The sequence below is a fragment of the Phocoena phocoena genome, chromosome 17, assembly GCF_963924675.1.
Source record: "Phocoena phocoena chromosome 17, mPhoPho1.1, whole genome shotgun sequence".
NCBI lineage: Eukaryota > Metazoa > Chordata > Mammalia > Artiodactyla > Phocoenidae > Phocoena > Phocoena phocoena.
Genome location: NC_089235.1, coordinates 26,444,085 through 26,458,371, shown reverse-complemented (window position 1 = coordinate 26,458,371; position 14,287 = coordinate 26,444,085). Strand labels below are relative to the sequence as shown.

General features: G+C 36.9%; 1 pseudogene; it reads right to left on the bottom strand.

The window, feature by feature from the left end:
- Positions 1–10,480: 10,480 nt before the first annotated feature.
- On the bottom strand, positions 10,481–11,754 carry LOC136136881 (carboxypeptidase N catalytic chain-like; annotated as a pseudogene).
- Positions 11,755–14,287: the final 2,533 nt, after the last annotated feature.

Here is a 14,287-nt window from a genome sequence, read left to right as displayed (position 1 = left end):
TTGTTGCTTTTTGTGTGTGTGTGTGGTAAGAGCATTTAACATGAGATCTACCCTCTTAAAGAAAATTTAAGTGCACAATATCTTATTGTTAATTATAGGGAGCTTTTAATGAAATTAATATACTACTACTATACAATGCAACAAATGCACTATTAAGCATTTATCCCAATTAAAGACTTAGACTCACACAAATATCTGTGCATGAATGTTTATAGCTATTTTATTCATAATAATTAAAAACTGAAAACAATTCAACTGTCCTTTAACAGGGTAATGATTAAACAAACTATGATATGTCAAACCATAGAATACTATTCAACAATAAAAATGAGTGAACAATTGAAACATGCAACATCCTGGCTGAAACTCCAAAGAATCATGTTAAGTGTAAAAAGCCAGTCTCAATGGGTTACATACTATATGATTCCATTCATGTAAGATTCTTGAAATGACAAAATTATAGAAATGGATGACAATTTTGTGGATATCAGGTTTAGAGGAGATAGAATCAGGATGAAAAAGAGTATTAAAGGCAACATGAAACATCTTTATGGTAATGGAAATATTGTGTATCCTGACTGTATCGTTTCAATATCCCTCTTGTGAAATTACATTTTGTGCATGTGAATTTACAATTACCTCAAGATTAAGAAAAAAATGTAAAACCATGTCTCCTATATGTGCCTGCTGTGAAAACATGTATCTTGTGCAATAGGAATAGGTAAAGTTTGCCCTTCCTCTCAAATACATATCCAATTCAGCCACAGGTTCCAACAAGGTGTCTGTTTGTCTAATTGTTACGTCATTCTTCTCTCTGAGACATATAGCTTTATCTCATATTCATTTAATTCAGCTATGTATTTAAAATAGTTTTTGTTCTATCTTATTCATCATGTCAGGTGTCTGTAATAAGATTTTCCCCACATTATTGTAGACCTGTAGATTGCTGGATTTGGACAGCTGTGAACCTATTTTATGTGAATTATTTCTTATACAATTGAAGTTAGAGCAAAATAAACTTCCAAGGATATGACTATTTGTCACTGAAGTTAGGATACTATATTTTTTCCCATTTTTCTCAACTTTATTTGGAAATGATACTTTATTGTTGCTATAAATTTATGATAGAAATATATGATAAAAATTCTCCATTTCCCATTCAAAGTTTCAAGAACTCATGTCAAATTCATGATAAATATTCCAATCAAACATAGTTAAAACATCCATTTGTAATCCACCAGAGGGCAGAGAGCAGAAGCAAGAAGAACTATAATCCTGTAGCCTGTGGGAAAAAACAAAACAAACAAACAAAAAACACATTCACAGAAAGATAGACAAGATGAAAAGGCAGAGGGCTATGTACCAGAGGAAGGAACAAGATAAAACCACAGAAAAGTAACTAAATGAAGGGGAGATAGGCAACCTTCCAGAAAAAGAATTCAGAATAATGATAGAGAAGATGATCCAGGACCTCGGAAAAAGAATGGAGGCAAAGATTGAGAAGATGCAATAAATGTTTAACAAAGACGTAGAAGAAATAAAGAACAAACAAAGAGAGATGAAAAATACAACAACCGAAATGAAAACTACACTAGAAGGAATCAATAGCAGAATAACTGAGGCAGAATAACGGATAAATGATGTGGAAGACAGAATGGTGGAATTCACTGCTGGGGAACAGAATAAAGAAAAAAGAATGAAAAGAAGTGAAGACAGCTAACAGACCTCTGGGGCAACATTAAATGCAACAATATTCACATTATAGGGGTCCTAGAAGGAAAAGAGAAAGAGAAAGGACCAGAGAAAATATTTGAAGAGATTATAGTCGAAAATTTCCCAAACATGGGAAAGGAAATAGCCACCCAAGTCCAGGAAGCGCAGTGAGTCCCATACAGGATAAACCCAAGGAGAAACACAGTGACACACATAGTAATCAAATTGGCAAAAATTAAAGACAAAGAAAAATTATTGAAAGCAGCAAGGGAAAAATGACAAATAACATACAAGGGAACTCCCATAAGGGTAACAGCTGATTTCTCAGCAGAAACTCTACAGGCCACAAGGGAGTGGCATGATATACTTAAAGTGATGAAAGGGAAAAACCTACAACCAAGATTACACTACTCAGCAAGGATCTCATTCAGATTCAATGGAGAAATCAAAAGCTTTACAGACAAGCAAAAGCTAAGAGAATTCAGAACAACCAAACCAGCTCTACAACAAATGCTAAATGAACTTCTCTAAGTGGGAAACACAAGAGAAGAAAAGGACCTACAAAAACAAACCCAAAACAATTTTAAAAATAGTCACAGGAACATATATATCGATAACTACCTTAAAAATAAATGGATTAAATGCTCCAAGCAAAAGACACAGGCTTGCTGAATGGACACAAAAACAAGACCCATATATATGCTGTCTACAAGAGATCCACTTCAGCCTATGGACACATACAGAATGAAAGTGAGGAGGTGGAAAAAGATATTCCATGAAAATGGAAATCAAAAGAAAGCTGGGGTAGCTATACTCATATCAGATAAAATAGACTTTAAAATAAAGTATGTTACAAGAGACAAGGAAGGACACTACATTATGATCAAGGGATTAATCCAAGAAGAAGATATAACAATTATAAATATATATGCACCCAACATAAGAGCACCTCAATACATAAGGCAACAGTTAACAACTATAAAAGAGGAAATTGACAGTAACACAATAATAATGCGGGGCTTTAACACCTCACTTACAGCAATAGACAGATCATCCAAAATGAAAATAAATAAGGAAACAGAAGCTTTAAATGACACAATAGAACAGATAGATTTAATTGATAATTATAGGACATTCCACCCAAAAACAGCATATAACACTTTCTTCTCAAGTGTGCACAGAACATTCTCCAGGGTAGATCACATCTTGGGTCACAAATCAAGCCTCAGTAAATTTAAGAAAATTGAAATCAAATCAAGCATCTTTTCTGACCACAATGCTATGAGACTAGAAATGAATTACAAGGGAAAAAACATAAAAAAAAAACCACATGGAGGCTAAACAATACATTACTAAATAACCAAGAGATCACTGAAGAAATCAAAGAGGAAATCAAAAAATACATGAGAAAACTGACAATGAAAACACAACGATCAAAAACCTATGGGATGCAGCAAAAGCAGTTCTAAGAAGGAAATTTATAGTTATACAAGCCTACCTCAAGAAACAAGAAAAATCCCAATTAAACAATCTAACCTTACTCCTAAAGGAACTAGAGAAAGAAGAATAAACAAAGCCCAAAGTTAGCTGAAGGAAAGAAATCATAAAGATCAGAGCAGAAATAAATGAAATAGAAACGAAGAAAACAATAGCAAAGATCAATAAAACTAAAAGCTGGTTCTTTGAGAAGATAAACAAAATTGATAAACCATTAGCCACACTCATCAAGAAAAAGAGGGAGAGGACTCAAATCAGAAATGAAAAGGAGAAGTTACAACAGACACTGCAGAAATACAAAGCATCCTAAGAGACTACTACAAGCACCTCTATGCCAATAAAATGGACAATTTGGAAGAAATGGACAAATTCTTAGAAAGGTATAACCTTCCAAGTCTGAACCAGGAAGAAACAGAAAATATGAACAGACCAATCATAAGTAATGAAATTGAAACTGTTATTAAAAATCTTCCAACAAACAGAAGTCTAGGAACAGATGGCTTCACAGGTGAATTCTACCAAATATTAGAGAAGAGCTAACACCTATTCTTCTCAAACTCTTCCAAAAAATTTCAGAGGAAAGAACACTCCCAAACTCATTCTATGAGCCCACCATCACCCTCATTCCGAAACAAGACAAAGATACTACAAAAAAGGAAAATTACAGACCAATATCACTGATGAATATAGATGCAAAAATCCTCAGCAAAATACTAGCAAACAGAATCCAAGAATACATTAAAAGGATCATACACCATGATCAAGTGGGATTTATCCCAGCGATGCAAGGATTCTTCAATATATATAAATCAATCAATGTGATACACCATATTAACAAATTGAAGAATAAAATCCATATGATCATCTCAATAGATGCAAAAAAAGCTTTTGACAAAATTCAACACATATTTATGATAAAAACTCTCCAGAAAGTGGGCATAGAGTGAACCTACCTCAACACAATAAAGATTATATACAACAAACACACAGCAAACATCATTCTCAATGGTGAAAAACTGAAAGCATTTCCTCTAACGTCAGGAATGAGACAAGGATGTCCACTATCACCACTATTATTCAACATAGATTTGGAAGTCTTAGCCATGGCAATCAGAGAAGAAAAAGAAATAAAAGGAATACAAATTGGAAAAGAAGAAGTAAAACTGTCACTGTTTGCAGATGACATGATACTCTACAAAGAGAATCCTAAAAATGCTACCAGAGCACTACTACAGAGCTAATCAATGAATTTGGTAAAGTTGCAAGATACAAAATTAATGCACAGAAATCTCTTGCATTCCTATATACTAATGATGAAAAATCTGAAAGAGAAATTATGGAAACGCTCCCATTTACCATTGCAACAAAAAGAATAATATATCTAGAAATAAACCTACCTAGGGAGACAAAAGACCTGTATGCAGAAAATTATAAGACACTGATGAAAGAAATTAAAGATGATACCAACAGATGGAGAGATATACCATGCTCTTGGATTGGAAGAATCAATATTGTGAAACGACTATACTACCCAAAGCAATCTACAGATTCAATGCAATCCATATCAAATTACCAATGGCATTTTTTACAGAACTACAACAAATCACCTTACAATTTGTATGGAGACACAAAAGACCCTGAATAGCCAAAGCAGTCTTGAGGGAAACAAATGGAGCTGGAGGAATCAGACTCCCTGACTTCAGACTATACCACAAAGCTACAGTAATCAAGACAATACTGTACTGGAACAAAAACAGAAACATAGATCAATGGAACAAGATAGAAAGCCCAGAGATAAACCCATACACCTATGGTCAACTAACCTATGACAAAGGAGGCAAAGATATACAATGGAGAAAAGACAGTCTCTTCAGTAAGTGGTGCTGGGAAAACTGGACAGCTACATGTAAACGAATGAAATTAGAACACTCCCTAACACCATACACAAAAATAAACTGAAAATGGATTTGTGACCTAAATGTAAGACTGGACACTATGAAACTCTTAGAGGAAAACATTGGAAGAACACTCCTTGACATAAATCACAGCAAGATCTTTTTTGGTCCATCTCCTAGAGTAATGGAAATAAAAACAAAATATAAACAAATGGGACCTAATGAAACTTAAAAACTTTTGCACAGCAAAGGAAACCATAAACAAGATGAAAAAACAACCCTCATAATGGGAGAAAATATTTGCAAATGAATCAACAGACAAAGGATTACTCTCCAAAATATATAAACAGCTCATGCAGCTCAATAGTAAAGAAACAAACAACACAATACAAAAATTAGCAGAAGACCTAAATAGAGATTTCTCCAAAGAAGACATACAGATGGCCGAGAAGCACATGATAAGCTGCTCAACATCACTAATTATTAGTGAAATGCAAATCAAAACTACAATGAGGTATCACCTCACACCAGTTAGAATAGGCATCTTTAGAAAATCTACCAACAACAAATGCTAGTGATGGTGTGGAGAAAAGGGAACTGTCTTGCACTGTTGGTGGGAATGTAAATTGATACAGTGACTTTGGAAAACAGTATGGAGGTTCCTTATAAAACTAAACATAGTATTACCCTATGATCCAGCAATCCCACTACTGGGCATATACCCAGAGAAAACCATATTCAAAAAGACACATGCACCCCAGTGTTTTTGCAACACTATTTATAATAGCCAGGTCATGGAAGAAACCTAAATGCCTTTTCACAGACAAATGGATAAAGACGTTGTGGTACATATATACAATGGAATATTACTCAGCCATAAAAAGGAATGAAATTGAGTCATTTGTTGAGACATGAATGGATCTAGAGACTGTCATACAGAGTGAAGTAAGTCAGAAAGAGAAAAACAAATATCGTATATTGACGTATGTATGTGGAACCTAGAAAAATGGTACAGATGAACAGGTTTACAAGGCAGAAGTTGAGAAACAGATGTAGAGAACAAATGTATGGACACCAAGGGGGGAAACCAAGGTGGGGTGGGGATGGTGGTGTGCTGAATTGGGCGATTGGGATTGGCATGTATACATAGATGTGTATAAAATAGATGACTAATAAGAACCTGCTGTATAGAAAAACAAAACTAAACTAAACTAATACTAAACTTTCTTTGGGTTATTTGTGTGGAAATATGTTAATATAAATGTTTCAGACATTACATGAAATTTGTACAAATCTTATATGTTCTGGTATAATGTTATGTCATAATTCTAGTTATTATTTTAAAATGTATATCTCAGAAATAACTAAATTTCCTTGTCAATTGCATTATTATGAACTTTCATCAAATCTTTATCTGTGGTCATTTTTAAGTCTTTTGTCATTTACAGACAGTTCTGGGTGTACTCTGATGCTTTTGCAAAAATGTTCCTGTAAAAGAGTTTCATCGTCTAGGAATTCATGGAAAAGACTCTGACAAGTACAGGTTTCTGGTAACTGACTCTACTGATGAACTGAATGAATAAGCATTTTCAGAACTCTAATGGAAAACTGATGAATTTATAAAAGTGCTAACAAAAGATCAAGATAAAAAAATATTAATTTCATTGGACTGAGTGAACTGATGAGGATGATTATAATTTTTGTGACTTTCTGTTTGAATAAAACAAAAAAAAAATTTTAACAACAAAAAAAGACATTCATTTATGAGTTTCAAGAAGTATTCCTCTTCTGTGTCTGTCAATAAAAGAAAAAGAAGGTTGGTCTTGGTGAATTGAATTTACCAGTTTTTCAAAAAAGATAGAAATGGGGAAAAAATAATTTATTGTATTGAATTGAAAATATTTGAACTTCTATTAAAAGTATGTAAATATTATGATGCTTTTCCAAAGTATTATTAATAAATATAATGGTAGTTTGAAAGATGTGAAAGTTTGTACTTTAAACTTACCCTAATCTAATACATACCAAATTCACGTACATTTTCTTTCAAAATACACCTGAAAATTATTATGTTTCCATTTCCATGCTAGAATATTAATAGAACAAAACAAGTAAGACAATGTTCAGATGAATATTCTACTTATTTTGCCCAACCCTATCCTAGAAGCTGTAGAGGCATTAAAAGGTTCAAAAGACCTACTCTAAAAAGCTCCATGAGGGCTTCCCTGGTGGCGCAGTGGTTGAGAATCTGCCTGCCGACGCAGGGGATGCGGGTTCAAGCCCTTGTCTGGGAAGATCCCACATGCCGCGGAGCAATTTGGCCCTTGAGCCACAACTACTGAGCCTGCGCGTCTGGAGCCTGTGCTCCGCAACGGGAGAGGCCGCGATAGTGAGAGGCCCGCGCACCACGATGAAGAGTGGCCCTCGCCCGCAGCAACTAGAGAAAGCCCCCACACAGAAACGAAGACCCAACACAGCCAAAATAAATAAAAATAAATAAAAAGCTCCATGATACTAGTATAAAAAAGGCATTAACCTTGCAATGTATCGATTTAATGATCAGATGATATTTATGTTATGATTCAAGTGTTATTTGGAATCTTGATATGTATAGTTATAAAATGTTCATTTTATATTATTTACATAAAGATTATAATGATATCATGGTCTTAATGAACTTGTTTTAACAGGTTTACTCTCTATCCTTTGAACTTTTAAGCATCCCACTTAAACCAAAAACATTTGAACAGCAAGAAAATATATTCATTTCTTGTGTTCTAGACAAAGGCTAGTCCTCAAAGACAAAAATGCATACTTTTTGTCCTTAAGGAGTTTATAGACTACTGAAGAGCCTAGAAGAGTCATTTCATTTTTCCTCTACTGTGTATCACTGAGTCCTGATTGATATAAGCTAAAAATGGCTATTTGGAGGAAAATTTAAGAAAATTACTATTTACACAGGTTTGTGCAAGGTGGAGGGAATCTGCAAGAAGTAATACATTGAAACCCAGAAGTCATTAACCTGCTAGGCTTCAAGCCAGGGTAAGGAGAGAAGCAGCAACTGGAATCCACAGTCAGGGAGAGCTGTGTAGAGAGGGCTGCCTGGCCTGAAGCTTTTCCTACTCACTAGGGGACTCAGTCAGGCTACTGCAATCTTGCCTGCATGCAGGAATTGGAGAAATACATTTCCAGATCTCACTCCTTCCTCCCCAAGGCTGAACCCAGTGAAGAACCAGAGGGCAAAGAAGTCCACCAATGTAATTCTTATAGATCAATATCTCATGGCACAAAGTAGGGAGAGGAAAATGTGGACAGTGGATCTAGGGGTGGTAGACAAGGATATCCAGCACTCATGGTGATGCATTAATGACCTTAATATGCTTTGGTTAGTAAAGATAACTGTGCCTGATTCAAAAGTAAGAGTAGCTTTATGGGGATCTGGGATTCTCACTGTATTCTACTTACTTCTCCTTAACCAATATTCAACACTTCATTATATACAAAACCAGATTTAGGATTTCTGGTCTGAACTAAAATAATTCAATTTCACGTCCCTTATTTTTAAAATCGAGACAAACATTATATCTGGGCTTTGTTATCTTAAGGTCAAAATCAAATGAGGTAAAATATGTAATATATTCATTGCATCATTTACCTCACCCAGTTCTTCCATTATAGAACTAAAAGAATGCTGTCTAATATTAATAAATGATAGCACCATTAAGAATTAAGTAAATTAAGCTATCAGCAAGTATATCAAAGGCAGATGATCTTTGAATTAAATGCTCTTCCCTTTCTACACAGGAATAATATTCAGTTCACTGAAACTAATTTTGTCTGGTTGATACTTTGCTGTATCACAAGGTCAAGTTTATTGACAAATAAGTTATCTTACCGAGAATCACTAAATTTGAAGCTGGATATCATTAAAATCAAGAATTGGATGACATCTGGTGTTGAAGAAGGAACAATATATGGGGAATATCAAACGTTGGATGAAAGTCCTTCTCTATTAAATAACTTCAAGAGCTTGAAATAAAAGTTTATAATTACAACTTTCAAAAATTTTAATTCAGAAGGCCAAAATGGACTACAGTGGCATAAAACAATGTTATTAAATGTTTTTTTCTGGATTCAATGCAGTCAATGCACTAGAAGTTTTTTGTTTTTTTTTTTAATGTGAATGTAATGACTTAAGGCAGGTTAGTTTTTATTAAATGTAGATGTTAGAGAACCAATACACACACACACACACACACACACACACACACACACACACACACACACACATACCCCTTAACAATATTAGAGTTGAGGGATATTAATATATTTTTTCAAATTTTCAAATTAATGACTAAATTGGCATAGAATCAAAAGAGAGTAAACATGTTTGCAAGTTTAAAAAATCTCATTTATTTTTTATTTTCATGGGGCTTGTAAAATATGAAAATTACTAATGCTATTTGAACATTTCCAGAAATAAATACATAGAATTTCATTTTACTTTTTTCTGTCATGGGTGGTTTGGTATTTCAATTATTTCTGACATGTTATATGCCAACTAATATCTTGCAAAACTTGCCTGGAATATTACACTTTACTTAGGCTTTTTCATTTTGTTTTATTACTCATTTTCATTCCCCAAAGTATTTGACATCTATAGTGTTGTAACTGCAATTTAAAAGGAATCCATTTGTGACAATAAGAATAATAAATTCTTATATTTGAACAGAATTAAAACTTTAAAAGCATTTCCATTTCAAATAAATGTTTTATCCTATTGTTATAATGAAATATTTTATGTATTATAATTTTCTTCTGCCACAAGTAATTCTAATAAACCCAGGAATCTACAATATTGCTTTCAATTCAATTTTTTCATTGTTCTTTTTTATAAAATTTATTTTCTCCTACAAACAATTTTCCTGGTCTTTTTAAAATACATGTTGTGTCTTCCATAATTCTACCTTTCTACTATGGATATTTCTACCTTTCTACTATGGATAAAAAAAATATTATCCATAAGATTGTGTTTTTTACCCCCTTTCCTGTTGATTATATGTTAGAAAGTGTGTGCTTTGTTTATCTTATTTATTTATTTATTTAAATCTATAGATCACCTACTATCTTCCCTTTCTATAATTTTTTCATTGACCCAAAAAGTTATGTTATTTCCAACCAGAGGCATTGTTTTTGTTTTGTTTTTGGTTTTTTTTTTGTTGTTGTTCTGAATATGTTTATATTTAAATATGTCTCAGATAATTAAATAGAAAGAATGCTTCATCTGGTGCCAGAGTGGGAACAAAGTCTTTCTAAATTGTTGCCCCAGGCACTGTGGATTTCTGGCAGGGACTCTATGGGACTGTGGTCTTCATTCATTTTTTCCTAGCTGCCTGGGGCTGCACTTTCTTTGGTAAGACTCTGCCTCTATGCCCTGAGTTGGGGCCTCTCCTCCTAGGAGCTGTTTGAGCGGTGCTTCTCTTGAGTTGGAAATTAACCAGTTTGGGTTCCCCAGGACCCACGGTCACACTCATTATCTCTGGTTCAAACCTGGGTGCCGTGGCAGTGACAGTGTAGGTCCCTGGAAGCAGCAGCTGGAAATAATCTCCACGGTCACCTGAAGTGACATCTTGGTTAATCCCACTAACAGAAATGACAGCGTCCGCAAGATTATTATACTTCTCATCCCGCACCATTCCCCGTATGCCTTGGTGTACCTGTTCCAAGAATTAAATTTGGGTTTCCTGATTACCCAGCCACTCGTGAGGTAACTTGTCGTGGAAACTTGTCACAACTCAGTTCCAGCGTGACCTCAGAACAATTGGTATGGATGTAAAGTCTTGCATTCCCTTGCTGAGAGAATATCAGGAAGCCCCATTGGTGATGCCACCTGGGAAGCAGTCCCCACAGTTCCAACCTTGGTGCATCCATCCATGTGCATAGGAGTAGACCTTGGTCACCTTCTGGAAAAGGAGTAGACCTTGGCCACCTTCTGGAAAAGTGTGTCATCAGGCGTGGGGGTATTGGCAGTGCAGCAGAAACCTCGGACCCGTGTTCAAGAGACTTGTCATATGAGTAATTGGCCACCACTGCCCCTCCATGGAGATTGGCTGAAAGGACAAACTTGAAGGAGCGGATCCACTGGATCACTGCCTGGGTATCGGGTTCCACCTGATTTTTCCAGTTGTCTGGAAGGGACAAGTGGTGGTTGGGGCTCCTGTTCTTCTCATTGTAGTAGATGTAGGTATTGAGATCCTTTTCCCCCTTCTTTCCAGACCAAGGGGAAACAAACTTCTTCAGCGAGGGCTACACATACAGCACTCAGCTGCAGAAGTGCTGGCCAGGCCAGGAGCACCTCTACCCGTTGGGCAACGTGGACGAGATACCCGAGTGGGTGCACCAGCTGGTGATCCAGTAGATGGTGGAGCACCACGTCATACCCACAGGCTTCGTAAACAGCACCGTCATCAAAGACTACCAGCCCGGCAGCCGCATCGTGTCTCACATAGACCCCACCCACATCTTCAAGTGCCCCATCATGTCTGTCCTTCTTCAGCGACTCCGTGCTCTGCTTCAGCTGCAAGTTCCAGTTCAAGCCTATCTGGGTGTCGGAGCCCGTGCTTTCCCTGCCCATGCACAGGAGCAGCATGACTGTGCTCAGTGGATATGCTGCTGATGAAATCACTCACTGCATCCGGCCTCAGGACATCAAGGAGCACAGAGCAGTCACCATCCTCAGGAAAACAGGTTTAGGTTTACAGAAAGTTGTGAAGATAGCAGAGAGCTATCTGTTCGTTCCCCCTCCTGGACGAGATTAGATGCACTCCGGTTGGAAACAAAGTCCCTGAGCAGCTCCGTGTTACCACCCAGCTATGCCTCAGATCATCTGTCGGGAAACAACAGGGACCCCGCTGTAGGTTTTTCCCTTTCATCACTTTAAATATTTCCTGCCACTCCCTTCTGGCTTGCAGAGTTTCTGCTGAAAGATCAGCTGTTAACTTTATGGGCATTCCCTTGTATGTTATTCATTGTTTTTCCCTTGCTGCTTTTAATATTTTTTGTGTGTTTAATTTTTGATAGTTTGATTATTATGTGTCTGGGCATATTTCTCCTTGTATTTATCCTGTATGGGACTCTCTGTGCTTCCTGGACTTCATTAACTATTTCCTTACCCATATTATGGAAGTTTTTGACTATAATCTCTTCAAATAGTTTCTCAGTCCCTGTTTTTTTCTTCTGCTGCTGAGACCCATATATTTCGCATGTTCATGCATTTAATATTGTCTCAGAGGTCTCTGAGACTGTTCTCAATTCTTTTCATTCTTTTTTCTTTATTCTTCTCTGCAGTAGTTATTTCCACTATTTTATCTTCCAGGTCACTTATCCGTTCTTCTGCCTCAGTTATTCTGCTATTGATCCCTTGAAGAGAATTTTTAATTTCATTTATTGTGTTGTTCATGATTGTTTGCTCGGTCTTTATTTCTTCTAGATTCTTGTTAGTTTCTTGTATTTTCTCCATTCTATTGCTAAGATTTCAGATCATCTTTGCTATCATTATTCCGAATTCTTGTTCAGGTAGACTGCCTATTTCCTCTTCATTTGTTACATCTGGTGGGTTTTTACCTTGCTCCTTCATCTGCTGTGTGTTTCTTTGTCTTCTCATTTTGCTTAACTTACTGTGTTTGGGGTCTTCTTTTCACAGGCTGCAGGTTCATAGTTCCTGTTGTTTTTGGTGTCCGTCCCCAGTGCCTAAGATTGTTTCAGTGGGTTGTGTAGGCTTCCTAGTGGAGGAAGCTAGTGCCTGTGTTCTGGTGGATAAGGCTGGATCTTGTCTTTCTGGTGGGCAGGGTCACATCTGGTAGTGTGTTTTGAAGTGTCTGTGACCTTAGTATGATTTTAGGCAACCTCTCTGCTAATGCGTGGGATTGTGTTCCTGTTTTGCTATTTTTTTGTCATAGCATGTCCAGCACTGTAGCTTGCTGGTCGTTGAGTGGAGTTGGGTCTTGGCCTTGAGATGGAGATCTCTGGGAGATTTTTGCTGTTTGATATTACGTGGAGCTGGGAGGTCTCTGGTGGACCAATGTCCTGAACTTGGCTCTCCCACTTCAGAGGCACAGTCCTGACGACTGACTGGAGCACAAAGAGCCTGTCATCCACATGGCTAAGAATAAAAGAGAGAAAAAAAGAAAGTAAAATAAAATTTTTAAAAAGTTATTAAAATAAAACACAAAAAATAATTATTAAAAAAATTTTTAAGTAATTAAAAAAAAGAAAGAAAAATGAGAACAACAAAACCAAAAAACAAATCCACCAATGATAACAAGTGCTTAAAACTATAATAAAAAATACCAAAATAAACAAACAAAAAATGGACAGACAGAACACTAAGACAAATGGTAAAAGGAAATCTATACAGACAAAATTACACACAGAAGCATCTGTGTACACATTCACTAAAAGAGAAAAGGGAAAAAATATATATATATCGTTGCTCCCAAAGTCCACCTCCTCAATTTGGGATGATTTGTTGTCTATTCTGGTATTCCACAGATGCAGGGTACATCAAGTGATTGTGGAGATTTAATCCGCTGCTCCTGAGGCTGCTGGGAGAGATTTCCCTTTCTCTTCTTTGTTCACACAGTTCCTGGGATTCAGCTTTGGATTTGGCCGCGCCTCTGCATGTAGCTCACCTCAGGGCATCTGTTCTTCGCTCAGACAGGACGGGTTTAAAGGAGCAGCTGCTTTGGGGGACTCTGGCTCACTCAGGCTGGGGGGAAGGTGGTCTATGGAGTGCAGGGTGAGCCTGTCACGACAGAGGCCTTTGTGATGTTGCACCAGTCTGAGGCATGCCATTTGTTCTCCTGGGGAAGTTGTCCCTGGACTACGGGACCCTGGCAGTGGTGGGCTGCACAGGCTCCCAGGAGGGGAGGTGTGGATAGTGACCTGTGCTTGCACACAGGTTTCTTGGTGGCGGCAGCAGCAGCCTTAGCATCTCATGCCCGTCTCTGCAGTCTGCGCTGATAGCTGAGGCTCGTGCCTGTATCTGGAGCTCCTTTAAGCAGCCCGCTTAATATCCTGTCCTCGCGCACCAGGAAACAAAGAGGGAAGAAAAAGGTTCTTGTCTCTTCGGCAGCTCCAGACGTTTTCCAGGACACCCTTCTGGCTAGCTGTGGCACACTAGC